The 27,877-nt window shown below is 40.3% G+C and overlaps 1 pseudogene; it reads left to right on the plus strand.

The window, feature by feature from the left end:
• The first annotated feature begins 67 nt into the window (after positions 1-67).
• On the plus strand, positions 68-26,215 carry LOC125747539 (uncharacterized; annotated as a pseudogene).
• The last annotated feature ends 1,662 nt before the right edge of the window (positions 26,216-27,877 follow it).

Genomic DNA, 27,877 nt, shown 5'->3' on the forward strand with positions numbered 1-27,877 from the left:
AAAACACAGTCTCTGCTGCATCTTTTTCAGCGGCGTCTTAGTGTTAGCATTCCAGGTCAGGTCATCCTCCAATTCAATACCCAGGAACCTGAACCTGAACACCAGGACCCTCTCCACAGATGCCCCGGCGATGGTGAGTGGCTGAATGTCAGTTTAATTTTTTCTGAAATTCAATAACCAGCTCTTTTGTTTTTGTGGTGTTGAGGAGCAGGTTGTTGACTCAGCCACAATCTAACACTCTGACAAACAAGCCAGCTTGGTTGCCTTGAGATAAACTAAATTTGATTAATTAATTCATCCATCCACCCATCCACTCACACATGCACTCCTACAGGCAATTTAGCAAGTCCAATTAGCCTCAGCATGTTTTTGGACTGTGGGGGGAAACCGGAGTACCCGGAGGAAACCCCAAGACGACATGGGGAGAACATGCAAACTCCACACACATGTGACCCAGACAGAGACTCAAACCCGGCTCCCAGAGGTGTGAGGCAACAGTGCTAACCACTGCACCACCATACCGCCCTAATTAATTCTATTAATTTTATTAATCCTTAATACTGTTGGCTGAGTTTTAGGAAAATGCCATTGCAGAATGGATCGATTCTTGATAAGCATACTTTACTGTGGGAATTGAGGTAATTTATCCATCCATCCATTTTCCAAACCGCTTATCCTACTGGGTCGCGGGGGGTTGAGAGCCTATCCCGGAAGCAATGGGCACGAGGCAGGGGACAACCCAGGATGGGGGGCCAGCCCATCGCAGGGCACACTCACACACCATTCACTCACATATGCACTCCAACAGGCAATTTAGCAAGTCCAATCAGCCTCGGCATGTCTTTGGACCGTGGGGGGAAACCGGAGTACCTGGAGGAAACCCCACGACGTCATGGGGAGAACATGCAAACTCCACACACATGTAACCCAGGCGGAGACTCGAAACCGGGTCTCAGAGGTGTGAGGCAACAGTGCTAACCACTGCACCACCATGCCGCCCCCCCCAATGCCAATATTCCTTCAAAAAAATTAAAAAATAAAGTGAAGCTCTGGGTAAAAAAAAAGCACTTATCACACCTCGCAATGCACCATGCTCTCTCTGATCCTCCAGCAGTGCTCGACTGGTCCCATTTCTCAAGGCACAAGGGAGATACGCACCATCTTTTAGAAGTACTTGGATTAGCACTTCCAGTGTTACATCCTTATACAAAAATAATAAAAATAAAATAAAACTATTACTTGCCAACAGAGTGTTTGGACTGATGGTATTCTTAACCCAGGTTCTATTGAAACAGAATCAGAATGTATTCATGATGATAACTTCAAAGCACTTCTGTAAGTGGCTCTGGCTAAGGGCATGTGCCTAATGCAGTATATGTATATGAAAATGTAAACCTGACTTAGCTCCCGATACCTAGAAAGGCCCCTGACCACCACCGTTTATTACCCTAGATAAATGTTGCCCCTTTCAGGGCATCGTGTCTTTTTCAAATATAATATTTCATTAAATATAATAATAATATTAAATGGCAAATAGTTTGCTTTCTCCATAAACTTACGACAGGAATATACTTAAATGTATCGAACATCAAATAAAATTACTTACGACATAAAATTACTTACGACAAATCTCAACTACGGTCCCTCTAATTCAGCCTTATTAACCAGCTTTAAATTGACAAATATTTACTTGTCTGTTAACAGATTCCTATAAATAAAATAAGCAGACATTCCGCTTTGTTTCACAAACGACCAAATAAAGGGGGCGGTATTTGTTAAATAAAAAATGAACAAATTAACGGGATTAAATGTATATAAAGTTTCTCATGCACATTCTTAAATTATATCCATTTAGTTTACGTCATACAAGCCTTTTAATCAAGAGTTGACCAAGATCAAAAACCAGGCACGTGGTCTGCCACGAGGACCCGGTGTTGAATCGTTTATCTGTTGATTCACCATAATCGGCGTATAAATCTCTCCTGGACAACAGGCCAAGTTCATGAATATCTCAGTCGCCACATACTGTCTGATGTATACGAGATACTATCTGTTCTCATAGTTCATATTTAGCCCGTCGCTTAAAAACGTCTGCAAAAAAGTAAATGCAAATACAAAACAATGGGGATACAGTCATCTGAACCATTAAAGTTAACCATTTCATTTGAATTTGTTAGGAACAACAAACATGTAAATCCATGAAGATAACCAAATTTTTAAAGAAAACGAAGTGTAAATTCAGCAATAAAATATAGAATATTCCAGAGGAAGTAACGTTACACCCGCCATTTTGTGCCACTGAGAAACCGCAAAGTAATGGTGACTGCCATTTTGCGTACACTCAAGATCAGATTCCTGTCCGAATTGTTTTATTGATTTATTTATAGAATCAATATGAATTCATTATGCATTGGAACATTTTCTGTTTGATTAATTTTGTATGTTAGGATGGTTTGGATTAAACTCGAAGGAAGAATGTGCTTATTAAAGCATGTACCTACGAAAACCATTCTACCATATAATACCGTACGCGTTATATCATATTCACAAACGGGTATATTCAGCCTCAAGTTAAACTATTTCAGAGAAACTTATCGATCAAGAGGCGAAAAAAATATTATCCATGAGAAAAGCCCTTGTAACACTAATGGATCTCTAAAAATAAATATTGAAAAGGTAAATTTGAACAATAAAATGGGCCTTAATATAGCGCCCCGTAACAATGTGTAGGCTATGTTTTTTTTCATGTTCATACTTCCATTGCGAAATCCCTATTTAAGAGAAAACCATTGCGCGTGATAGGCCTATGTCATAGATTATTAATATTGCATAAGTGCGCCTTGATTGTGGAAATACCAATGCACCGATATGTCACCGGAACAATTAGCAAACATCTTGTAATGTTAATTCATTTCGGGAGGAGTACAACGGGAACACAAATATAAATTACAGGGTCGCCAGATTTCATCAAATAAAGTAAGACTACATTGATCTTTTTTTTCAGTTTGCTTGAATTTTGAAAAGGATCGGTATCGATTACGACAACCATATCCAAAGTAATTTACAGCTATCTCGTTGTATCCCATTCAAAGACGTTATTTATTAGTTTTTGGACTGGATCAATAATATAGATAACATTTTTATATTTCTATACTATATTTTATAATTCTATACATGCTTGGGAAAACTGCCAGGGCTGAGTGCCGCGATAAAGTAAAGTAACCATTTACATTAGTAGTAGATTACGATGTAGTATTGGGTAGCTATACAGGACAGACAGCGAAGGGACTCGTGCTTGTCACGTGGTGTAGTGATGCGTAAGGGCAGGCCATTACTTAAAGGACCGGCGTGCTGCACATACTCGGAGCGGGGACACCGTATGTACGTGGTTTTAATTAATTAATGTTTTAAAGGTAAAGTGTACCAATTATACCACTCGATTTAACTTGCATTCTTGGGTTGAGTCAGTTTTATTATGTAATTCCGATTTCTGGGTTGTAGGGTCAAGAATCTATGTAATCGAATGGTATCGTTAGGCTGTGTACAGAAACAAAGACTCAGAAGGTGAAACAAAGAGTAATTTTATTTTGTATGAAAACGAAAAAAATTACTTATATGTCCCATGGTCATTTGAATATCTAAAATTAGATTTTTGTCTATAGTGTTGATTTTATTATATTTAGTAGCATTTACCACTGGTTGTTTGACGGTTTGAAATTCAAATTTGACTGGCTGTGTGGAAAGTATTCATGTATAGCTAATGCATAACGGGCTTACAAATGTAACGTGTCAGAGGATTTTTTTTGCACGAAATATCGCAAACTACATCCATCTCGTTATACACTAAGGAGTTTGCATCTTGGTCATTTATACGGCACTTTGAAAAACGTCCGCGCAAATTTCGCGGCATTTTCTCTTCTTTGTGGGTTACATAAGTGGAAGGAAACAGTGAAACGGGTTAGATCCGCCTATACAGAGAGCAATGTTAACAATATCCGTATGAAACACTGTGGTCCAGTGCACTTACTGTTAATATCATCATAGCGATTTTACTGTAACAAAGGGATCGTTTTAATGTTTGTGGCGCCCGCATGTACTATACTGCATATAGTTAGAAAGGTACACAGGCAGATAACCCAGTGAAGTAAAAGTTTGAAAGTGCCGAGTGCAGATTTGTCTGCAGCGCTCGGTGTTATGTGTCCCAGGACAGTATAAGAAAAAGTTACAGAATTAAGACCTAACACGGAATTTCTGCCACCGTGGGACTGATGTAAAACTTACCATGACAACAGTGATGGGAGGTTCATGCAGCAAAGGGCGCTACTTATTTTTCCCGACACAGGTTTAATGTGTGGCAACTGTAAATTAGTTAAATTAAGTCGAACCACGATCTAATTCATGTCTTAAAATGTTTATGTTTTTAACTTGAATAAAATTGCTTGCTTTTCCTTATATGCAATCAGTGATTAGGTTACAGCTTGTAATAATATTTGAGCACACCTCACACTGGCTATAACCACACACTTATACATGCTTATTAAATCCAGAAGGAGCAGTATGATTTAAGGTGTCTCTCCTAAGGCAACATCAGAAAGATCATCATTGATAAGAATAGTCGCCATGCTCCACGCTGCCTCCAGTACTGTGGTCTTGTCCTCAGAGATGTGAAGGGCCAGGGCTACAATCAGACTGTGTTTGACCTGGCTAAACTAGTCATGCTTTTATTTTGTGTAGCAAAGATGGCAAACGTTAGCCCGAGAAAGATGCAGTCCGATAACTGGAATTCACGCGATCTGAACTGGCTCAATGAATCCCTGGAAACGAACTTCACCAAGGTGGAAGAGATCAGTTCAGGTATTGCTTCCTATTTATAGATTTACTTTACATCGTACATGAAAAACTGGATAATACTTCACTTGATGAGGCATATTAGTTAGTATTTTATACTATACGATACTTATGTATTAATTAACCTTAATAGTTACATAGTGATCTTATGTTAATTCATCATCAATGAATTATGCATGTTTTGTGTCAAGCAGTTACTATATTGATTACTATATCTGTTAATTCTGAAAACTTTGGTGAACTGTTGAAGGAACAAGTAGTGAATAACACAAGTGAAATACTGATCCCATGTTTGTTCCTCGTTAATGAATTGTGATGCGTCTCCTCAAGTAGCAACTGTATTTGTTCATGATTTGTTCATAATTTGTACTTCAGTAGTAACTGAGTTATTACTAAGTATTTTTGCCCCATCAAGTAAAGTGCTGCCAAAAACGGCATTTAGCACCAACACTTTGTGGTCAAAGTGCAGTACTTACCTATTAGTTTGTTTTTGCTTTCTAGTTACTAGATTCGAGAAGTGTGTTTGTGTGACACTTTACATTAACTGTACCATTATAATGCATTTGTGTTCAGTGCATTTTCATTATGCATTCATATAGCAGCATGTAAGTATAGCTTAACCTCCTAACATACCTTTACAGCTTTAATATACATTAAAGACAAACAGTATATGATTATAATGTTTGATATTATTATATAATGTTTGTTATTAATGTATATTAAGGCTGTTAAGATGTGTCAAGACGTATACTTACATTCTGCTTATTAATATTCTATGAATACATTATGAAGGCGCACTGAATGTTCTGTGAAATAGTAAATGCATTATGAAGGTGCCGTTTATGTGAAGTGTTAACATAAACTGTAATGGGGTATATGAGACAGTTACGTGCTACATTTTTATGTGCTAAGTATGTTTCTTTAGTTAGTTAGTTAAACTTATCCTTTGTTTTGCCATCCAGGTGCCTGTTTTTGCCAGCTGATGGACTGGCTCTTTCCTGGTTTATTGAACTTGAAGAAGGTCAACTTCCAGGCAAAAGAAGAAGTTGAATTTATACACAACTACAACCTTTTGCAAGCTAGCTTCAAGAAGAAAGGAGTTAATAAGGTAATTTATTTTCTTTTTTGTGTGTTTTATATGTTTTCAGTATGATTCTAATTAGGAATATCACAAAGCTTTGACCTCTGTGTGCTTTTCCCTTTCAGTCAATTCCAGTGGAGAATTTAGTTAAAGGAAAATTTCAAGATAATTTGGCCTTTTTGAAATGGTTCAGAAATTTCTTTGAAGACAATTATCGTAGTCAGACTTACAACCCAACAGTGGCTCGAGAGGGACAAGCCATTTTGCCTGTGAAACCTGCCATAACTTCCCCTAAGAAGACAAAGCCCAGTGACACTGCAGAACATCTTGGTAAGGTGTAATGCCAGGCGCATCTTAGTTCAGCACATTTGATACCAATCTGCTCCTATAAAACGGTCAGGGAAATCTTACTAAGTCACCTGTAGAGCTTGGTTGTTGTCAAGAGCTTTCTCTTTTGACCAATTTTTTTTTCTTGCGTTTGTATTTGAGCCAGATTCCTGTTTTATTTGGATTTTTGTCAGTCAGAAAGACGGTGGTGGTACCCAGGTTGGTGCTTCTGACATTGTATAGTAGTTTACAGAGCAGAGGAATGGCAAACTGCAGCTGAAAAGGTGGAAGCCCGTGGCCTATCATTGTTTGGTAATGCTTCACTTTAACTGCACCTTCATCCTGCATTCATTATGCATTCATAGAACATTCATAAGCAGCATGTAACTATACCTTAACATGTTTTAAAGCATTGCATTCTTAATATTTTCACTGAATAAGAAATTACAGCTGGAAAATACATTAACAAGCCAACAGTATGAAAAAATACATAATTAAATTATAAAAATATGATGTTTATAATCATATAATGTTTGCTGTTAAAGTGCATTAAAGCTGATAAGTTAGAATGTTATATGCTTACATGCTACTTATGAATGTTCTAGGAATGCATTATGAATGCATCATGAAGGTACCCTGCATTTTCCAGGAATGCATTATAAAGGCATTGTGAAAGTTCAGTTAATGTCTAGCATTACCAATTGTTTTAATGGAGATGCACCAATCCGATGTTCGGATCGGTATCAGTACCTATCCATACCTATTAGATGGATCGGGTATCGGAAGCATATAATAAATGAGGGGCATGTTTGCAAGTCGCACTGGTGCAATTGGTTATAAAATTTAGTTAAGTGGTTGCAAAATGCCACTAAATGATTGCAGCCTGGAACCCTGTGGAGCCACACTTTTGATTATTTAAGCATTTTTTATACTACGTGAGAAACAGAAACAACAGACATACGCGAAGCAGTTCATAGGTTTGGCTCTGGACATACTTTTTTCCTCTGGCCTATGTGACGTGTTAGTAAAATGTTACATTAGACAGCCAATCACCAGCGACTTTAGATCTTTACACAAGTGCAGTGATCCCCGCCTATCGTGGAAGTTACGAAAGTTCAGCGATTGGTGAAAATCTACGATATAGAAGGACTATATAAATTAACATTTTTATATATAGTTTAAGCCTCAAGATACCCCTCCCACACGTTTTAAAAACATGTAAACTTATTAAAACACACTTTGTAAACACATATGATATGTGGGTGTCGGGCTAAGGATATGAGTAGCATAATAATAGTATGTAATATGTGTGTTTGTATACGCGCACACACGCACACATCTCTCTCTATGTATACGTAATGGAATATGTTAAAATAACATTTTAAGCTCAGTATGGGTTCACAAAAAGTTTGCTCACAACGATCAGATTAACAATCGGAGCAAGGTTTAGCGATGGCTAAACCGCGATATAGCGGGGGGATCACTGTAATGCTTATCTGACAGACGCTGAGATATACTGTTTGGGTATCGGAATTTGGCACCGAAAGAAAATTATTTTTTTGATCCTTCCTGAATAGGATTGGAGCATTTCGATACCACAAAAGTACCAAAAATCCGATGCCCAGCCCTAAGTAGGACAGCCATTTGCAATATTTCCAAAAACAAAGTTTTGAGAGGTGGAAGTACCGTTTAGTGGAAAATCCCATTAAACAGAATTCATGCGAGACAATATGTGAGTAATCCGAAAAAAGCAGTGGATGATTCGGGAGCCGCTAGTTTGCCTTGTTTTGCGCACTCACTACAGCTTGTGATGCACGAGGGGATGTTCTTACGATGATGTGCAAGTGACGCTTCTGCCAGTGGGAGATAAGTTGTGGGACATTATAAAAGCATTCGCCCTTTGCGTATACTCACGTGGAAGATATTGAGATTGAACTGCAAATACCTCAAAAATACTTAAAACAAGATGCACTTGTGAGATGAATAAGTATGCTATGTTTCTAGTAGCCTAATTGAAGATTCTTTGGGATATATATTTTTGTATTTACTAGTTTACAAAATATGAATAAAATATATAATTAAAATATTAAAGTGGGGTGGTATGGGGGTGTAGTGGTTAGCACCGTTGCCTCACACCTCTGGGACCCAGGTTGGAGTCTCCGCCTGGGTCACATGTGTGTGGAGTTTGCACGGTCTCCTCATGTCGTCGTGGGGTTTCCTCCAGGTACTCCGGTTTCCCCCCACGGTCCAAAGACATGCTGAGGCTGATTGGACTTGCTAAATTGCCTGTTGGAGTGCATATGTGAGTGAATGGTGTGTGAGTGTGCCCTGCGATGGGCTGGCCCCCCATCCTGGGTTGTCCCCTGCCTCGTGCCCATTGCTTCCGGGATAGGCTCTGAACCCCCCGCGACCCAGTAGGATAAGCGGTTTGGAAAATGGATGGATGGATAATGGCTAATGTTGTAAAGCTCAGGGCTTTACTGTTCATGAAAAAAATCAGTACCCAGTAGGAATATTGTCCACCATAAAGTGCACCATCTACTAAAAAAACAAGTATTTATTGTTTGTTCATTAATTTTATTTATGTTTGAATAGTGGAGAAAAATAAAAAGGAGTCTGAGTTTGATGAGGAGTTGAAGCCGCAGAAGAAACACCACGCCTTCTTGCATGAGTGGCAGGAAGGTTACTCGTGGCTTCAGCCCAGCGCTTTGGGAGATACGCATGCCTACTGCCAGCTCTGCAACCTCAACCTGATGATCGCCCACAGTGGCAGCGTCCACCTGAAGCAGCACTTGCAGAGCAAGAGGCATGGTAGGAATGCCAAGAACGAGCCTGCAGCCGGTCTGCCTCCTGTGGGCCCAGAGGTCTCCTTCACTTGCAGTGAGCACTTGTTGAGCTTCATTGAGAAACACTGGAGGCAGGAGACACCAACTCTGTCTCCAAATACAGAATATGGAACACAATGTGGCCAAGTATGTCCTGGGACAAAGGTACCCACAGGATCTCATGTCCATCTGCAGGAGGAATCCATATTGTGCCTACCTGTACTGTGACGTGGACCTGGATGATGTTGAGATTGGCAATATTGTCCTTGTAGGCTATTTTGACCTCGAAGCTGGGAGACACTGCATTCGACTCCTGGATGTGATCCAGTCTGGAAAGGACCTTGCTTCTAGCCTATTTGACACTCTGAAGAAGTTTGAGATCCCAGTCAGCAACCTCTCCACTTTCTACATCGCTGGTGACCCTGAGTTAGCTAAGGAAGTTGGCTTACATCTCCAGGAGTTAAATCCCCATACAGTGTCTTTAGGTGACATTTACACCCTGGCTAACAGGGTCTGTGGGATGGTTGTGAGGGAGCACTTCAGCATGGTATGAGAGCTCGTGGGGGACCTTCATAATCACTACTCCTCCTGCTCCACCACCAATGAGAATCTCAAGGAACTCTTTGCCAACATAGGGTCTGTCAGTCTCACAAATCCTGCCACCAACTGCTGTTTAGTCTTTTGTGATATCATTCATAAGATGCTCAGTATGTGGCCAGACCTTATTTCCTACTTCAAATCCTGTGACCCCAAGGACAATCGAGTCAGGCAGATTAGCACATAACTCGAGAACCTCCATTTGAGGGCAACATTCATGTTCCTCAGCCATGTTCTGAAGCCTCTCTGTACCTTTCAGGAACAACTGGAGAAGAGGGGTAGAGGCACTGGTGGCCAGATAACCATGGTTCATGTACTGCAGCAGGCCAGTGACCTACTGCCATTATATGTGGCCAGCTTTCTCCGCTCCCATGCTGTTGTCAAGCTCCTCAAAGACCAGGACATCAACCTGCTAAAGAGCGAGAAATCTCACCTTCCAAATTCGGAGCTCAAAGTGGGCTCTGCTGTGGAGAACTTCCTTGAGGAACATAAGGCGGTCCTAACTGAGACCCAGACAGCTTTCACTGAAGCCATCATTTCTTTCTACACTTCAGTCAGTGCAGCTGTGTTGAAGAGCCTGCCATTGGCTGATGAAAAGCTCAGGAACATGTCCTTGCTGCTTAGTCCTATAGGGAGTCTAAGCATCCAGAAAGAGGTGGTGGTAGACCTGGCTTCAGGGCTGGGTCTTTGTGATACTCCGAAGAAGGTTGCACAACTTGAAATGGAGCTCCTAAACTACCAAAATGTTGAGGGGAGGCGCAGCACTGACCTCAGTCCCCTGATGGAGCAGCACTGGAGTGATGTGTTGAAAACCATGGCATTTACATCCATTTTCCGGAAGCTGATGCTTACCATGCTGGTTCTACCCTGTCCACCGCTGGAGGCGGAGGTGGTCTTCACTCAGGTGTGCAAAGCAAAAATTGTAAACCAGGCCAGCAGACGCTTTTGTCTCTTCTTACTGGTTGTGAAATGATGAAACTGGAGACCCTTTTGTTGACACCTAGTCTGTTCTTTCTTTCCTTCTGAGATATTTTATGCTTTGTGTCTTCCTGGCATTTTTGGTTAGTTTGTATCTAATTCATAGAAAAAAAATGCAAGGCATCTGCACATGTGTATGTGCAGGTATTTAGGAATGGAGGCACCCGCCTGCCTGACAAGAACATTGTGGAGGATGATGAGCACAGTTCCACTCAAATAATCGATCTGACCAGCGAGGAGACCCTCTTTGAAGTGAACACAGCATCCCTGACCCTGGAAGACCAGACAAAGTTGAACCTTTCACCGGGTAGGTTTGCATGACAGTCCTGGTCCATGCTGACCGAACTGTGCCGGTATTTTTTTTTGTGACCTAATTTTTATTGGCGATTTTTTTTTTTTTTTTTTTTAACAAAGAACAAGACGGAACAGAACAGAACACACCCCACCCGCTATACACCCTGAGTGCACCAACGTTTTGATCTTTAATCCATCCATCCATTTTCCAAACCGTTTATTCTACTGGGTCGTGGGGGGTCTGGAGCCTATCCCGGAAGTAATGGGCACGATGCAGGGAACAACCCAGGATGGGGGGCCAGCCCATCGCAGGGCACACTCACACACCATGTCTTTGGACTGTGGGGGGAAACCGGAGTACCCGGAGGAAACCCCATGACGACATGGGGAGAACATGCAAACTTGCACACGTGTGACCCAGGCGGAGACTCGAACCTGAGACCCAGAGGTGTGAGGCAACAGTGCTAACCACTGCACCACCATGCCACCCCTGATCTTTAATCCCACAGTGAAAATCTAGAATCCAAAGTATACCAAACACTAAAGAAATTTTATGACAGGTCCTACAATGTATTAAAAATGACAATGAAACCTAGTCTGGCATGTGGATTTGCATATATTTTTGTATCGCTTGTGATTTAATATTTCTGTGAATGGAATGAATGCAGAATGAAAAATATGAATTCCTTCATAGATGGACTTGACCTGAAGCCGTGCGCCGTGCTGCTGGAGAAGATTGACAGTAAGAAATTAATACTTTTTAGAATAAGTTAGGAAAGGATTGGGAGAATAATGAAGCCTCCTGTCTCCTGCTTCTGTAAACACTTATGTTTAGAGAAAATTCTTACATGCACAGAAAAATGGCATGAATTAGACTGTTAACTTTTAAAGAAACAATGCATTTCAAGAATGTCTGAAACTAATCTTGACATGATAGTCCTAACCTCGCTGTGATAGTTCTGAACTGGCTGTGATAATCCTACTTGCTGTGACAGTTCTGAAATTGCTGTGATAGTCCTGACTTCACTGTGATAGTCCTGAAATTGCTGTTATAGTCCTGACCTGGCTGTGATAGTCCTGACCTGACTCTGATAGTTCTGACCTGGCTGTGATAGTCCTGACTTGCTGTGATAGTCCTGAAATTGCTGTGGCAGTTCTGAAATCACTGTGATAGTCCTGAAATTGCTGTTATAGTCCTGACCTGGCTGTGATAGTCCTGACCTGACTCTGATAGTCCTTTTTCTCTTGCATCCTCAGAGTTGCAGTTTATGGAGGATACCATCTACATTACGGATGATACCATTTCAGCGCCATATAATGAGAAGGTATACACTGATCTGTAACCAAACAGGACACTGGGATGGAATTAAAGTGGGCTTACTGCTGCAGCAGCCTTTACATTTTTTGCCATTTCAGACTCCAGCATTCAAAGTGACCAACAGATCTTACAATTTAAATGTTCAGAATAGAATAGAGATGTTTTATTCTTCCCAATGGAGGTCGCTTACGTCATCATGCTCTTCATGAGACACACACACACATACAGGTGGGATCATAGTACAGGGTCAGCCAGCATGCAGTGCCCCTGGTGCAATTGGGGGTTAGGGGCCCCAACGGTTGCACAATTCTGCCAGCCCCAGGATTTGAACTGGCAACTTTGCAATCATTGACTTAATCTTTTCAAGGCCAGCACTTTGCAGAATTTCTTTAGTGAAAACTCAGGTTCTTTCAGAGTTTAATGATAAAGCAGGTTTCTTGCGCTTGAGCAGTTTACTGAAACAGAATGAAAATGTTACAGAAAGATGTTCACACACGGGCTGTATAGTGTCTTTATCCGTCTGTCTGCCCCCACCGAGGGAAGCAGACCCTTTTTCTATGGTCTCACACGAACTCCTGGAGCCAAGCGGTCAGATGGCTTGGCGCAAGCGCGTTGCATAAGAACGTGATGTGAGGAAGCAAGTAGCAAGGAAATATAAAGAGGAAGAAATATAAAAGCTATAAACGAATGAACTAAATGAAAATACTTAAATAACTAAACAAAATCCCTAAGCTGGAAATCACATCCTTTTGGTTTCATTTCTAAACTTTGTGTCTTAATCATGGCGGCAGCTTCAAATTGTTGCTATTGTAGTTTGATTTGGACCCTGTGCTCCCCATTGCGGAGCAAAAGCCCAGCTGTTCCAATGGTCTTAATCTGTGCTTTGGCTTGAAACATTCCCCAGCTGTGACAGGGTATTACTCTTCAGTATGCAGACAAATGGGAATCACAAAAGAAAGGTTTGTGATTTTGCAGGCCCATGCTTTCAGAAGGCAATCTTTTTTTATTTATCAAAAATGGCTACATTTTGGGGTAAAGCGAAATGTTTCTGACAGCTTTATGTAGAAAGGAAGCTAAATTTGCAAACTCTGTCTGTCTCTCCATCGCTATGAATTCGGGCTACTGGAGGAGAGCACATGCACTCTTTAGCTAGGCTAACACTCTCTTTCAGTTGAGCTGCCAGAGGAGAGCATATGCAGTTCTTTAGCTAGTACAGTACTTCAAGGTGTTGGTTTTCCAGTGGCATAAAAACTGGTATCGACATCGAATGACATCACAACGCGAGGCAGATGTTTTGTACTGTATTTGAAAAATAGCTAAAGTATATTATAGGGATGGATGATTTGTGATATAAATACCAACATTGCATGTTATGCACAAACATTTCTTACATCGCTAGTTGGCTACATTAAGATCAGGCCTTTTCTTAGCTTCAGTTTGGGATGGACATTACAGCGTAGGGGGTTAAAATTTTGCTGTAACATTTTTACTAGGGAAAAAAACACTTTTTGAAAAAAATTTACAATTTTAATAATTATTCCTTTATTTAGTATTTGTTTAAAACTTGGTTTTCTTCACTGCTTTTGCATGAGTGTTGCATGTGTTCTCTGGGACAATCATAAACATTTTCATTCTTGCTGTTCAAATCATTCCTAGATGGGTTTCTGAGAAATTTACATTGAACTCATCTTTGTTTTATAAATGCCCCGATATTTATTGCAACAAAATCACATTCCACAAATACCATGCTGTCCTAGTATGTTATTCAAAGTACTTTTATTTGCATATATTTATTTATATACTTTAATTATTTCTTGTTTCGCTACCATGATCTTGTTGTATCTGTTCGTCCAGCCAGATTGCAGTTAAAGCTTAGGTCACTTCATTTATCCATGTAACCATCATTGTTATTTGTATTATTTTTTGTTTACTCCATTTATCGTTATTTTCTGAGTTCGCAACTGTTTTCAAGGCAGTGTTTGTGTTGTGAAACAGGCAGGCTATTCGCATAACCAGTCTACAAAGAAAGCATTTCAAGCCAGAGTATCACAGTACCAAAAAAGTAAATACATATCTGTATGTATGTATTTATGCATGTATGTGTACATACAGACCTCTTCGCATATGGTTTTCTGGTCCTGATTCACCTGACCTCTTCAGGTGTATTGTTCAAATGTTTTGAAGCCATTAATGTCAATTCATTGCTGAATTTAAGCATCCGTTCGATCGGTACCCTCTGATTTTCCTGAAAACATTGAGAAGGAGCCTGACTGCATGCTTCTTGTTACTGTGTTAGTGCCATGTCCTTGTATGTGATGATAGAAAAGTATAAATCTGCATGTTTATCTCTTTAGATTTCCAGCATGCCACCAAATAGCACCCAGTGGTTGACAAGTGTTATATATTTGCTGTAGCTTGATAATTTCAAACCTGGGTCACAGAGATATTTTTTCCTGCGTACATTCCCTGTGTACATCTCCTGTGTCATTTTTTACATGGATGTTGGATCTTTCTTTGCTTGCATCTTCAAAAGGGGAACCAAACATCAACTCCTAACTTGCAGATGTCAGAAAACTCAATTACAAGCCCCAGAGAGTCAAAGAAATGCCACCCATACACGGTAAAGTTTCTTTCCAACTGACTTTTCTATTATTGCTGTCATCCAGTTATTTACAGATGATATTCTTGTTTATGAATCACTCCGAGCACAAGGACACTGAGACTGTCCCGGAAGGGAATTTTCCTCTGACGCCACTCTGGCTCCCTCTGCAGGATCATGACGGGTTCCGTGTGGGAGATCTGGTGTGGGGCCAGGTGAAAGGCTTCTCCTGGTGGCCTGGCCTTGTGGTGGCTTGGAAGTCCAAGTCCATTCCGCTCTCAGTTCGCCGGGTGGAGTGGTTTGGGGACGGCATGTTTTCGGAGGTGTGAGTCCATGGCCTATTCCCTGTCTGTTCCCAATGCTTCCATCAGCTTCACAGAAGTTACAGAGCTAAATTTGGCTTTTTTCCAGATCTATGTAGAGAAGCTCCTGCCTTTTGCAGCGTTTTCCAAGTGTTTCTGCAAGAACTCCTTTGCCAGCCTGCCAGCCTATAAGAATGCCATCTACCAGGTCCTTGAGGTATGGTTTTCTCAAGTGGTTTCTCCCACCATGTTGCCACTACTCCTAAATGCATAGTGCTGGAGTGTCATGCTTTCAAAGTGTCTCTAGTGCTCTTGAGATTTCAGTTGCACTCTTGAGGTTTCTGTCATATGTCTTGAGGCTTCTAAAGCACTATCAAAATACCTGTCATACTCTTGTAGTTTATGTCACATGTCTGGAGGTTCCTCTTGTGCTGTCATAGTTTTTCTTGTGCTTTTGAGGTTCCTCTCTCACTCTTGTGGTTTCTCTTGCATGTTTGGAGGTTCCTCCCGTGGTTTTTCTTGTGCTCTCTAGGTTCCTCTCATGCTCTTTGTTTCTGTCATATGTCTGGAGGTTCCTCTTGTGCTCCCAAGGTTTCTCTAGCACTCTTGAGGTTTCTCTGCCATTGCTTCTTAGCAATCGCTTTGTTATGGTTTGTTGTTTCTGTCTGCCTCGTGTGTACTGTTTGTCTTCCCAGCAGGGAATAAAATAAAAAGGTTGAGTAGAGTTGGCATGTAGCAGATTAGCATGGGTCTGCTGTGTAGCCTTGCTTACCAGCACTCCTCTCCAGGGAGTGTGTTTATATATAGACTGCTGCTAACCCATGTGCTTGTGGCTGTGCAGCTGGCTGCAGAGAGGAGTGGCAAGGAATTTTCTTCAATCAGCATGGATGCAGACCTGAAGGCGATGGTAAACTGGGCCTTCGATGGCTTTAAGCCCTTGGGACCGCATGGGTTCCAGCCGCCAAACTCTCATGGTATGGGCCTAAATGGGTCATTTTAATTCAACAAATTTCCAAATGTTTTTGCATCACCATTTTGATTTTTATTTAGCATATGAATTACACATAACAAAAAGAAAAGATATAGCGCTGTTTTTACAGCTTTTCTGTTTTAATTAACTTCTTTCATAACAAAAACCGAAAGTGTACCGTAGGTGTGCCTAAAGTGTACCCTATGGTATGTAAAGTAGGGATGTACATGTCCATCAGGAAGCCCATGCAGTACCATCTTCATGTATTGCCAGCTACCGGATACATTAAGCATACATAGGAAGCAACTGCTATGGCGATGTAGTGCGATTCAGCATGATTTGATTCAGTACAATGCAATTCAACGTGAAAGAATATGATGTTATGCAATTCTATATGGTACAGATACAGAAACAGTTTAGAGAGGTAGATCATTCTAAATATTAAATTTCCATTCCAAATGATAAAAGCATAGGGCCTCTACTAATAATTATGTATCAATAAATTGGATTTTACTGATGCTAAGATGTTAGAAACGATTTTCATCCCAAATTGTATCCAGTGCAGACTTTTTTAACCAAGGCAATCACACTGTGAACCTTTATGCGGCTGTACCAATGCGAATTAGAGAATCTTGCCATCCTAGTGGAAAGTGTATTGAGGGACTTCAGTGTTTCCCCTAGGTTTACAGCTTTTTTTTGGGGGGGTGGGGGCAGACGGACACCCACAGAATTCATGGTGTTCATGTGTTTCTTTTAATGACAACAGTCAAATAAACGCAGATATTTTTGTATCCTTTTCAGGTGGTTGACGCGACATATTTTCCGACGCGCGCTCTATGTCCGCTGGTGGGAGTGTGCTCACGTGTGTGCTAATGTGTCTCTGTGCATGCATCGGGGCAGAGCTTCGCCATGCGCGATGTAGAGAGCAGAGGAGAACTGTAAACGTGCCACCATGTACAGACAAAAATGACAAGCTGTTGTGTAAATAAGATAAATAGTATAAGGCTATTTAGTTTTTTTAATAAAAGGACAATGTATAGACCTGTTCTATAGGAAAGGTAACCTTAAATGACTTCTGTTGTGATCTGGTGCTATATAGAAAATAAAATTAACGTGACGTTCAAGGGCGGTGGGAGGTCCCCTAATATAATGGTAGGGGAAACACTGGACTTTTTGGAGAACTTCTCCTTTATCTTGCCAGATGAAGTCCAGGCATACCACTGAAATAGTGCTCATTTTGAGCTTTTCGATGAGTTTTATCTCGGCCATGTAGCTGTAATATGCATTTTTACATCCTGGTTTAGAGGGCTGAAGCGAATTTCTACTGTCAGATGACTTTTTCAAGGACCAATTCTGCCCCTTAGTTACAAAATTTAGGAGCACAGACACAATCTGGGGAACTCCATTAGTTCTGTTTAAGCACTCAAACTTAACGCATCATTAATATACCATTTCACATACACACTAGTGGAATAGAAAGGTTAGGAATGACAGACAAAATTGTCAAAGAACTAGATTTTTATTTTCGTATTTTACATTTCTTTTGATGTTTTATCCTATTCCACATTACAATTCATACTGCAATTAAGTCTGTTGCTTGGCCAAGCTTTGTACTTGTAGTGTATGTAACCGATTTATCTGTGTTGTGTGAATTTCCTTTTAAACTCTGACACTACGTCCTGATAGCAAATGAACAAATTCAGAATGAACAAGTTTTGTGTGATTGTACACATTAAACAAAAACAACCACGTTACATAAATATATAGCAGCAAATTAAAAAGCAAAAAATTTTGCTGGATCAGCATATATTTGCACCTTTATGCAAGGTGCATTACAGCCCTTTTGTTTGAGCTCATGTGCCATTAGTGTTAATAACAGCAACGAATCTAATGCCCTCAAGCAGAAAGTCATAAGGTTCCTAACAGAGTCGCTGCTTTGTCCTGAAATGATAAAGCTTGAAAGGTGCATGTTTTTTACAAAATGTTGAATAAATAGATGCACTGGTGATTTTATGTATCTCAAATTTTACATTTTTTATGAAGCGTATAAAGTCATTTTTTTTTTTACGCAAATCAGCTGAGGTGAAACAAAACAAAACGCAAGTTTTCAGGCTTGGCAACTCACGAATCTGGCCTAAAATGAGCGACATCAAAAGCGTTGGGATAGATTGCGAACCCCATAGACTATTTAAAAGGTAATAAACTCTTACACGCACATAAATGTGTGTGCAGACTTGCCTTGAATTGAAAATCTCATTTCAGCCAGCTGACCAAAGTTGGAAAGTTTATTTTAAATGAACTGCAAAATGCACTGTTTTCGGTGGAAGCAGCTTCTTACTCGGACAATTATATAATGAATATGAGAAAACATTGCCTATGACACTTCTTTATATCAACAACTGTAATAGCGATTAAAGTGTACTTAGTATATTATAAAATATAGATTTTTTTATTTACATAAAAGGACAGGATAATGCATAATAAAGTTATGTATAATATATACCATCACCATCCAAGAAGTGAAAAATACCATGATAAAAATTTTAGGTCATATCGCCCACCCCTATTTTGCACATTTAAATCTGAGATTTAAACTTTTTATCTTTATCATACTTCTGAGGCGCCTGCTGGTTCTGAAGCAGCCGAATGTAGCGTGAAACACGACTAGCATGTAAATATATGCAAATGTGGAGTTTTGTGTGAAGTGTGGCTCACTCGCTCACTCACTGAGACTGCTTTTTCATGCGTCTGTTTTTCTCAGGCGATGTTACAAGTATTTCGCACCAGTGCGCCTAAATCTTTCTTTCACGTTCGCACACTGACATTTTTATTCACATATGTGAGTGAAATGGACATACTTTTGAACCCTGTGACTGTGAACTTGTCTGGTAGTGCTGCGTAAATCGAAGGATGACCTTAAGTGACCTTAAAAGAATTGGAGAAACATTATGTGTGAAGTGTACTGATAGGACACTTTGTAACAGGCTCATAGAAGCAGGACTGAAGACTCATAAAGTAAGGAAGAAGCCCTTCATTAATGACAAACAGGAAAGAGCCAGGATGGAGTTTGCAAAGAAATCTGTATTTTACAGTCGCATACCCATGAACTGAGAAATGAGCAAAACTGAAAATTTTGCTGTGATTTCTTAATTTTTGATGGTGAAATGTTAACCTTGGCCATTTTTTACAGCTCCCTAAAGTTCATTTCTTTCCATTCTTTTTGTGTCCACCTTAGATCTCCCCATGGCTGCAAAGCTTTGTGAGAAGTCGCCAAACTACCAGCCTCCTGCCAAGAGGAAGAACCTTCAGAAGACCCGGCTGTCCTTTTGTCAGGGTATCAGCAGAGGTGTGGCCACAGCCCCGCCCCGCCGTGCCCCTCCCCGCCTGTATTCACCTCGGCACATTTACTGAGGGAACATCGCTGGTTATTTCATTATGTTGCCAAATTTACAAAGAGTCCATTTCTTCTGTTCCTCAGAGCAAATGGTGTTTCAGGTTACAATGGAAGGAAAAAGCATTAAAGGTAAATAGAATAGTTGCTAATTCATTTTAAGTGATGAGAGAATCTTTCAGCTGGTTGTTGGTCTAAAATAAGCCACCTCTGTCCTCTGCCCAGATTACTGCCTGTCATGTGGAAGCTCCAACACTGAGATTTTTCACCCGCTGTTTGAGGGCAGCCTCTGCCTGAAATGCAAGGTATTATCATGACCTGGAATCATTATTTCTGTACCGTTTCCTCATTTCTCTAAGCAGATATTTATGGATGATGTTTTGTCTCCCATAGTGATAAAATTGTTTGATTCACATTTCTATTTATTTGACCACAGCTCCATTCTATTGTTATTTGATTGGCAGTTGACTCGATTCCCTCCATTTCTGGGCTCTTAAAGTTATCTCCTGCCATTCCTTACAGGAAAACTTTTCAGAGACTCTGTATCGCTATGACGATGATGGCTATCAGTCCTACTGCACGGTATGCTGTGCTGGCCAGGAAGTCATCCTGTGCGGCAACTCCAACTGCTGCCGGTCAGTGACCTCTGTCCTCAAACACGGCCCTCCCCCATTCCGCACCGCTGTGGTTTGGCTTTATAAGATAAAATGAATGTAACATAAAGTCAAGAAAGCAGCCAGCTTAGTATAAAATTCAGCTTGTATTGTGTTTCTTTAGCCTTGCAGCTATGGCATCTTGAAACAAAATGCACATTCAGTGCATGGTTGGGATCAAAGTGAACAGATGCAGGAGATCAGACATGACGCTAGAAAAATGAAAGGACAGTGTGTATAGGGTAGGGAGAGTATTTGCACTGGGCAGCTAGACTATGAGCAAGAATAATAGGCGAACATGTACCTGTTAAGTCAAAAGTGCAGAAATAAACACACACAGACAAAGACAACGTGCAGGGGAATCACACGTGACCTGTGTGTGTAGCTGCTACTGCAAGGACTGCCTGAACACGCTGGTGGGTGCAGAAACATTTGAGCAGCTAATGGAGGTGGACCCCTGGAGCTGCTACATCTGCCAACCCCCACAGCGTCATGGCGTGCTGAGCCGTCGGCCCGACTGGAGCGTACGCGTGCAGGAGTTCTTCGCCAACAACAGCGGCATGGAATTTGTAAGCACCCGTCTCCATGATGTCGTGTGTACAAGCACTCACTATGCCTCAATGGACAAAAAAAGGCCCTGTTTCTGTCACTCTGCTACAAACACTAAACCCTGTATCCCCCCCCCCCCCCCCCCCCCCCAAAAGGAGCCACACAGAGTCTACCCGTCCATCCCCCCCAGCAAGCGGCGACCTATTAGGGTTCTTTCCCTGTTTGACGGCATTGCAACAGGTTAGTGCCTTCCCCGCTGCCAACATACCTACAGAACTACTGAAACCAGGGGGATCACGGCTAGTGAGTAACCAGCCAGAAACGAGGTAACACAAAACTAGATAAAATGTTTATAAATCTTTCAACTTTATTGCATACATCAATTTGTATGGTAAAGTGTATATTTTAGCTCTTTTTTTTGTTAGTTTTCTCATCTCCATAACTCTTGCCTTGGATTTCATTAAATGCTTTTATTTATTATAAAAATAAATATTAATGTAATAAAACTGATTAACTACCCCAGAGGCAAAATCAAGTTTGGACAACGAAGAGTTCGTCTTCCTTCAAACTGATTTTAAAAATTAGAGAAAATTGGTATGTTGTGGTGAGTTTGTGAGAATGACCCATACACTTCCCTTGTGGTAATTCTACATTGATTTGGGGATTCAGTGTATGTGTGATTATAAGTTTTAATGTTGGGTGTTCTGTTTTAGCAAGCAGAACGAGTGTTTCTAGAATATTGTAGTGTAGACTTTCTGTCGCTTGTAGACACACACTTGCTACTATTCGCTAATATGTCATGACTTTTTTGCTCAAAGTAACTAGGTTGTTGTGACAAAAAAAGAGTCAATACTGATGATTGACATAGAAGTACAAATTTGTGTATTTCTATGTGCATACAACTGTTTGAATATCCCTGCATGAACTAGTTCTGTCTGCTCCTCCAGGGTTCCTGGTGCTCAAGGACCTGGGCTTCAAGGTGGAGTGCTACATCGCCTCAGAGATCTGCGAGGACTGCATTTCTGTGGGCATGATCAAGCACGAGGGCAAGATCGAGCATGTGAGCGATGTGCGAACCATCACCAGGAAGCAAGTACGTAAGCTGCTTAGCCCGGGAGGTTTGGTTTCTGTAGGCCCCATATTGCTGTGCTTGTTGGCTTTACCCTGTATTCCTAATAAGACCAGGCCTCACAAACCTAGCTGTTGTATCAGGTAACAGAGTAAATGTTTCTTAGCTCAGCAGCTACCTGATCTCATCCTGATCCAGATTGCTGAATGGGGACCGTTTGATCTCCTGATTGGTGGGTCCCCCTGCAACGATCTTTCCTGTGTCAACCCTACTCGCAAGGGATTATACGGTATGGGAATCCTTCACTCTACTCTTACACAGAAGTCTTGCACTCTGAGTCCATTCTAGAGAATTAGAAGTGTTCAATGGTGAGCTAAAAGGACCCTACAATGTTGCTTCCATGGCGCCACCAACAGAGGGCACAGGGCGGCTTTTCTTTGAGTACTACCGCCTGCTGACCCTCTTGAGACCCAGGGAGGATGACGATCGTCCTTTCTTCTGGCTCTTTGAGAACGTGGTTTCCATGGCATCCCGCGACAAAGTTGACATCTGCCGCTTTTTGGAGGTAAGGAGTGCTACACTTCCTGAGCCTCCAGTAGATCTTGAACATTCTGTTAATGCAGTAGCCCTTCTGGTGAGCAAATGCATTGTACTGAAATAGACCAACCTTGAATTCTGTATGTCATGTATCCTGTCCAGTGTAACCCAGTTATGATCGATGCTGTGAAGGTGAGCCCAGCCTACAGAGCTCGCTACTTCTGGGGAAACCTGCCCGGCATGGATCGGTATGTCCTGCCCATAAACTTACATTCAGAAGATGTTCAGGAAATGAACTGGAGAACTTTAGCTGTGTATTAAGAATAAATATCTGTTATGTTATTTCTATAAGTTATGAATAAGTGATAAAAACCTGTATATTTCTATGGAGCTTTTATTTGAAATACATAAAGCATTGATTATTCTTCGGAGAAAAGCAAATGCTTTTGTCCAAAGAAATGTGCAGTGAGGGAGATAATATGCCACAAGCATACAGCTGTATGCCTCTAATGAGGAATCAGTAACTACTGCAAGTTGGCTTTGGAGCAAGATCTATACAACAGCAAATAGCAATAATATAGCAATAGCAAAAAAGCTACTGAATTCAAACTCCATGAGAACTATGTTCCTACTGGATATGTTCAAAATACAAGACACCTAAATGAAGTTATGGCCGGTGACAGTGGTATCCCAGAATGGATCTTTAACATCAAAACGGACACCACTCAGTGGCTGTGGATGGGTAGTGTTTCACAAAATTAGAAACTCATTCATGATGTCAACATCGAAAAGACGGCTTGTTTACAGTCATGTGGTCACATGATCTCCTGCCTCCACAGATCCATTGCCTCATCTATAAACGACTGCCTTGAACTTCAGGACTGCCTTGAGATCGGACGGAAAGCAAAGGTTATGGTCACCTCCTGCCTCTTTATTACATTAATTTCTTGTATTATATGTTTGTATTAGGGCTGCACAATGTCATGATATCCCATCGCAATATGTGTAATCAAATTAGTTGTTGGTGTTGCTGCAAGTTATGTCAACATACACAAAGCATCACCAACAAATTTGATGTGATTGTTGCTATTGTGCACAATATATTGTGCAGTCCTGAAACAATATACTGGTCAGCACTAATTTCTGTGCTTAATTACGCTTAAATATTCCTCTTTGTTGTATCACACCCAGCATTAGCTGTCTTACATTCCCCAAAGCAGGGCACGCCTTTCACCTGCCATTCTTGTTGCTTCGGACTTGCTCCACATTGGATGCTCATGTCCTCTTCATATTTTTCAATAGTACAGTAAAGTGCGTACCATCACAACCAAGATCAACTCCCTACGACAGGGAAAGATGGGGCCGCTTCCAGTGACCATGAAGGGCAAAGAAGACTCTCTGTGGTGCACCGAGATCGAGCGGTGAGGGTCTGCGGTCCTGTCTAGTTTGCAGAGAGAGTGATCTGCTGCCTGGCTAACAAGAGCTATAAAAGGGCTGCCTGTCTGCGTCCTCTCAATTCCTGAACATACCCCGCCATTTTCCTGTTTCTTCATTGATGTTAACATGAACGTCCTCTCCTGCAGGATTTTTGGCTTTCCGAAACACTACACCGACATCAACAACATGGGCCGAGGACAGAGGATGAAGGTTCTGGGCCGGTCCTGGAGCGTCCCGGTAATCCGTCACCTCATTGCACCGTTAAAGGACTATTTTGCCTGTGAATGAATCTGGGCAAGAAACAACAAAGAAATGCAAACTATTTTTAGCGGATGATTCTGTTTTAACCGATGAACCGATTTTTCATACACGGAGACTGCACAGAATACCTCAATCGTGTTCAGTTTTCTTTGGTTTATGGCATTTTAAATGATTTATGTTTCCTCCAGAGTGGTAACACTTTTCTTTATTTTTAAATAATTTTTTATAAATCACTGAATTAGTGATTTATAAACCTATTGTTACAGAGTCGGTGTCTGTTGAAAAGTCTTTATTTGTGCTGGTAAATTCAATACTGCTCAAATTTTAAACTTTTTATGGTTTTTGCATTATATTGAACTGTTTCTCTTACAAAGGGCTATTATTATTATTATTATTATGATTATTATTATGATTATTATTATTATTATTATTATCACAAAACAAGGAAAGAACCAAACTCCAAAACGATAAGACAAATTGCCATATTTTTTAAGCGTTGTTACTCTTCAAAAATAATAGGTTACACAGTCGGTGATAATTTGTGATCGATTTCAAGAATTAAATTTCCATAAATATTCTCCTAAAACCAAAGTTATCCTGTGAAAAATCAGAAATATAGAAAAAAAACTATTTGTTTAAATCTGGTTACAATTAACTGTATACAGTAGAATGTTTCTTTGCTCATTTGGCTATTTCATTGAGTTCTATGATTATTTAGATATTTGTATTTGTGAACAGTTGTAATCACCTTTAAAATGTTTCTTTTTAATTACATTTTATTAGAATTTTTTAATTTTGATTTTTATATGACAATGACATGATGAAGCTTTTTCTGCTGTTCATATTCACGCTGATCCCGTGAAAATCAGTGTGTCGTCTTGGAGATGGGGGACAGTTAACTTTGCTTCTTTTGTTGGAAAATGACAAAAACATGTTATGTCAAATTGTGTGACACCATTCAGGCAATAGGTGAGATGAGTGACAGCCGTTCCTATGAGATGTAAGTGTCTGACAGTGGATAAGCACATGCCTTTGGTGCTGGTTTTGCTTTTGATCTGGTAGTGAATGTGGAGCTACTAGATTTTGTTTTATCAAGCTTAAAATAAATAGTGCGGAACTTGCCCATATGACTCCACCATTGTTATGTGTGATGCATGTTTTTTAATAACTTTTCACATTTTAGTGCATTATTTCCTAAAATGGATGTTATTCTCTTTAAGTATGATCTGGACTTTCCTTAAGTAAGTGTGTGTGTGTGTGTGTGTGTGTGTGTGTGTGTGTGTGTGTGTGTGTGTGTGTGTGTGTGTGTGTGTGTGTGTGTGTAGGGGGGGAGCCTTAAAATGAGTTTAAGGAGGAGTCAGTGGACAGCGACACTTGGTTTATCTGTTACTTTTTCCTGTAGCATTTGTGTTCATTTCAGGCTGGATGTTTAGGACATAATGAAAAGACATACAACCATGATCTCTGTAGGTGGTGCGGTGGCTCGGTGCACTGCCACCTCTAACCTCCAGCATGTGTTTTCAAATCCCATCCATGCTCTGCGTGTAGAGTCTGTACAGCCCTCCCATTCGACTCCTTCTATAAAGGCATGCAATTACGTAAACTGTGTGTCACCTGCCTTGTGCCTCATGCTGCCGAAGATGTGTTTTTAGAAGAAAATGACACTTTCAAGTCTTGATGTTTAGGATCGCAAAAGTCTATCATAAAAAAGTGAAATTATGGCCTAGATGTGACCCAAAATGTACATGTTTCTCTTGTATGGTGGTACGTATGTTGTTACCATTCCCTGTTCAATCAGAATTTGTCAATGTGCATAATCTCAGGTCATGCAAACGTTAGAACCCTATAACATCAGTTTACTGTTGTGCCATGTGTTTATTTTGAATCTTTTATTTTTTTTTTCTTTAGTACTGCATTTGTAATCATTTTACTTCTTTTGCGCCTGTGAAACATCATTGGGTGCTATGCCTTTAATTAAAACCTATGTGTAGATTTACTGCAATTGTTGTAATCATTTTACTTCTTTTGAGTCTGTTAAACATCAATGGGTGCTATGCCTTTAATTAAAACCCATGTGTAGATTTACTGCAATTGTTGTAATTGTTTAACTTCTTTTGAGTCTGTGAAACATCACTGGGTGCTATGCCTTTAATTAAAACCTACATGTAGATTTGCATAATTTTCCTTGTGTTTTGAGTCTCTTCCCGCCCCCTATCCTCTGAGTGTCCTCATGGACAGCAGTTCTTTAAAACTACCCAAAGGTGGCACCCTGAGGATGTCTAACACACTAACTTCCTTCTGGGCTCATGCTAATGCTCCAGGCTCTGCTGATGCTGAAGTTCTCAGGTGTGGGTGATGCTGTCCACTGACCTTCTCACCTGTGTCTCCACCTTCCCATTTCTCTTCTTTCTTTATAAACCATTCAATCAGAGCACTGGACCACATCATATACAAGATATGGCTCCCTAAAGTCTGTTTAAGCTATTCATTTACCTTTGTTTTTTTTCTTTGACACAATAGACATAATTAAATTTTATAGTAAAAGGCTACGGTTGTCACCCTGTGGAAAACATTAACAACAACTGCTTCATTGAAACATATGAAACAAATGGGTCTTTTAAATGGCCATAGAAACGCTCTACAATCCATTTTGTAACAGTTTAAAGACTAGAATGGAAATGGAAGACATCCCAATTTAAGGCAAAATTGCCTTGATTTCTGTCTGGCTCGATCTCCATTATGTGTGGCTATAAGCAATGAATATTCGTTTACTGGTACGATGCTCAAGAAAATTCACTCGGACAAAAAAAGAAGCTAAAGTGATGGTTATCTGATATATATCTAACTGGCTAATAAGTGTTAGTAAGAGAAGCACTGGGCCTCTCAGGGCCTGACAAGCAGTGCAGGTATGGAGAGAGAAAGAGCAACGCAAGATGATTCTTAAACAGCTTCTCATGAGCAGGTAACCTCTGGGATCAGAGAGATTCTTCTAGGTGTCTTTCACTAATAAGCACATGATGTGTTAAACATGTGTGGTAAGATTACTCGGTATCAGAGGAAAAAAGTTTTTTCTCTGAATCAAAACAATGTAGGCAACATTTTCCAATACCATGTACAACAAAACAAACAAACAAAAAAAAAAACGCATTTTGAAAAAAAACGTCTATCAGAATTAGCTACTGTCTTCAGAACTTTAACCTCAATATCACCATCTGTACCAGTGGACAAGAAACTAGACTACCACCATGGTGCCTCTGTATGCATGCTTATCTAATATATTGTTGGAGCCAATTCCAGGATGCATAGCTGAGTCAGAAATATCAAGCACGAGAAGTATCACCCTTTATCCAAAGCTTATCTTATTCCCATTACATATATCTTTATAAATCAGCAAAAGTGCAAAACACTGATTTTGTGTTTGATATTTAATGTTGACAATATGTTTTAATATGTATTATAAAGCTATATTTTCTGTCGTATATATAGCTACATTTTGTACAACAAAATGAAAAGCATATCTTCTAATCTTTGGAAATGGGAACACATCAGTACATGATCTTAGGGAATACATCATATATGTATATATATTTTTATATAGTTTTTCTTAAAAAAAGTCGACAAACAATTTATCTTCAAAATGTCCAAATATAATATAACAGACAATAGTGTTCATTTACAGTTCTAACTAGATGGTTCTTACTGTTTACAGCCAGAGGTGGAAAGTTCAGGTCCAGAAAGTATAAATCCAGACCAAGGTTTTGTTTCAACCAACCAGTTACGTACTCTGTAAATGTGACTCTTTATGCTCAACTGGTTGGCTGAAAGAAAACCTTGGTCTGGA

The sequence above is a fragment of the Brienomyrus brachyistius genome, chromosome 8, assembly GCF_023856365.1.
Source record: "Brienomyrus brachyistius isolate T26 chromosome 8, BBRACH_0.4, whole genome shotgun sequence".
NCBI lineage: Eukaryota > Metazoa > Chordata > Actinopteri > Osteoglossiformes > Mormyridae > Brienomyrus > Brienomyrus brachyistius.